Raw genomic sequence first — 3,308 nt, forward strand, 5'->3', positions numbered from 1 at the left:
AAATTTGCACATATCAGACCTGTACACACATAATTGTCCATATTATGTATTGTGTTTTTGCTGTTTTGTACATTGCCTATTTGGATATTTGTATATTATTCTTTTAATATCTGTGTCCTGTTGCTGTCTTTCTGTTGCACTGTGGAGCTTCTGTCACTATAACAAATTCCTTGTATGTGTAAACATACTTGGCCAATAAAGCTCATTCTGATTGTGATTGTGATATTTTCAAAAGTTTTGTATCACATTCTCAAAAATAAAGGTTCCAAAAGGGGGTTTTCATTGTGAAGCATAGAATAAATTTTTTTGGTTCCCCAAAGAACATTTCACGGTTGCCATGGTTCCTTGAAGGGAACGAGACGCTGCGTCGAAAACGCTAGGGGAACGCCACCAGCGTGACCGCGCTCTGAATCACGTGTGTAATCTGTCCAATGGATGGGCGAGACGTCATAGGCGGGTGAAGTCACCGACCAGGAAGCTATGAAAGCACGTGCGGTGGAACCGGCGTCAGCTTCTAGGAAGGAAGCAACCGCTCACAGGGATGCCGGAAATATGGCCTCAAGACGCAGCATCTCGTTCCCTTCAGGGAACCATGGTTACATGCATAACCTGAGACGTTCCCTTCCAGGAACTCGAGCTGCGTTGAAAACGCTAGGGGAACGAGATGTCCACGCTGCCAGACTTCCAAGTCCCTGCCCTGTGTGTATCCCTCAGGAGCACGACGAGGGCGAGAGAACGGAAGAGCCTGGAGTGGCCTGCATGTCTAGGCCATAAAATCTTATGAAGGTGAGGGGCGTGAACCATCCCGCAGCGTTGCAGATGTCCTGCATAGGAACACCTGCCAGAAAGGCCTTGGAGGCCGCCATACTTCAGGTGGAGTGAGCCTTGACCCCCAGAGGACTCATAAGCGATAGTGATAGCATCCACGATCCACCGACTAAGGGTCTGTTTAGAGGCAGGCAGACCCTTCTTAGGAGGACCGAAGCACACCAGCAGTTGGTCCGTCCTTCTCCACAGGGCAGCTCCCTCGAGAGCCAACTCTGCGTGACTCGCTCCCAAGCAGACCACACACAGGCTGTGAGTATCCCCCGCAGTGATGCAACGTTTGCAAGGGGGAACACACTGCCTGAAATGTGATCTGCTGTCGCCCAATTGCTTAGTTTTGCGTCAACTTTTTGACATGTTGGAGCTTATAGTGCTTGTGTAAGGACAAACGACACTAAATAAGACTCACAATATGAAATGACAGACACACACACACAGAGTGGCAGTTTCTGAATGACAAAAAGCTGATGCCAGTTCCACCGCAAGTGTTTTGATAGCTTCCCGGTTGGTGATGTCACCCGCCTATGACGTCTCGCTCCTTCCATTGGACAGATTACACACGTGATTCAGAGCGCGGTCACGCTGGTGGCGTTCTCCTAGCGTTTTCGACGCAGCTCGAGTTCCTGGAATGGAACCTTTTTGCTTGATAGAAAGGTTTCATGGAACCATTGATGCCAGAAATATATTCTCAATGTTGTGTCAGATCAACAATTGACAGTTAACAGCAGGACCTATCAAGATGTTGCTCCCTCACAGAGCTTTTCTTCCGTGCAATGATGTACATCCGCTTTTAATGGATTATCGAATAAAAAAAAAAATTATTATGGTTTGCAGAAGTCATGCACATCACCAAAATAAAAAAAGTATGTTCACTGGAAGGTCCAATTATGACATTTTTGTACCTTATTCACCGCTAAATTATACATATTAGTACCTTAAAGGTACTTTATTGGTACCTAAAGTGTACATATTAGTATCTTTTGAAAGGGTACCAACCCAATGACAATTTTGCACCTTTTTTCTGAACTTTCATTTCATGCGGACTTTAAATATTGTCCATCCTGGTGATATGGTTGGTTACTGCTCTCTATACCTTTCATTATGGATCATGTATGAGATAAGCAATTAATTTGTTGTTTTAAGGATCTACTTATAGGGGACAACAATACTACCTGTATCATCACCATCTGCTTTCTGTGCATGTGAATTCTTGAGGGATTTACTGTCTGAAACTGATCCCTCTGATTATGCATGATGTACATAATTTGACCCTATTCAAACACATTCAAATGCATTGTTACATGTATGGATGATGGTGCTGTAGGATATTCCCAATAATTGTGTGTGACAGCTCAGTGCGTGAGTACTCCCTCAATTTGTTTTGAGCCGGAATCTTTCACTAGGAAATCCAACACCCTGAGGCAATCTGACATAGCAGGCTACACATTTCGTTGTGATGTAGTAGCTCTCTCCCAGTTTTGTGGATCTTTATGTATATTTTCGCTCTTTTATAAGATAAGGGATGTACAGTCTTACATATACATCACAACAAAACAAAACCAGACCATAATCCACAGTATCCCAAATGGGACATAAAGAGTGTTGCATACATGTATGTATGCAACAGAATCAGATATCAGACAACATCAGGTTCTTTAACAGAACAGCAGACAAGACATAATGCCCTGAGCTGAGAACTTGAATAGTCCCCATGATGCTCTAACATATCCATTTATAAGTTTTAACATTATATTCTAGAAAATTCTCTTTTCAGACAGACTGTGGTGCGGATTTTTCATTGACTCTTTTTGCAGGTTGCATTGTTATGCCAGTAGGTGATGACAAGTAAATGAGTGAATCACTCATTCAACTGATTCATTCAGGAATAAAACTGCATTGGAAATCACATTCTCTCTAAGTAGGTGCTTCTTTTGAATTAGTGATTACTTCACAACCATTAAAATAGTATGTTCTATAAAGTATGAATGTGTGTAGTGTGAAAGTAAAGTGTCCATTGAATGCACACTTCAGAATTTCACCAAAAGTAGTAGGTCTTTATGCCTACAGTTTGTAAAAATACTGTGAATTCGGACTTACCTTTTTTACAAATTGTTTATCACCTACTATAAAGTTAGGAAGTATGCATATTCAGAAGCAACCTCTGTCTTTAGGAATGAATCATCAAATAATTCAGTCAACCAATTCATTAAAAACATTTGGAATAGCATTCTAGCATACTGCTCTCTCTATTTCTGCCACAGAAGGTATTGATCAAAGCAGTATCGGCAAAAATAGTTTGCAGTTCTGAATTCACCAATTTATTCATTCAGGAATGAATCAAGTTATTGCTGAATTCTGTAAAAGTAGTACGCAAAGTATGCTAGTATGTGGTTCCGAAACCATTTTTTAATGAGTCATTGAACCATTCACTAAACCAATTCATTCAAAAATTGATTCATTCAGAAATGCCATGTGCTGCTTCC

The sequence above is a fragment of the Barbus barbus genome, assembly GCF_936440315.1.
Source record: "Barbus barbus genome assembly, chromosome: 46".
Classification (NCBI taxonomy): Eukaryota; Metazoa; Chordata; class Actinopteri; order Cypriniformes; family Cyprinidae; genus Barbus; species Barbus barbus.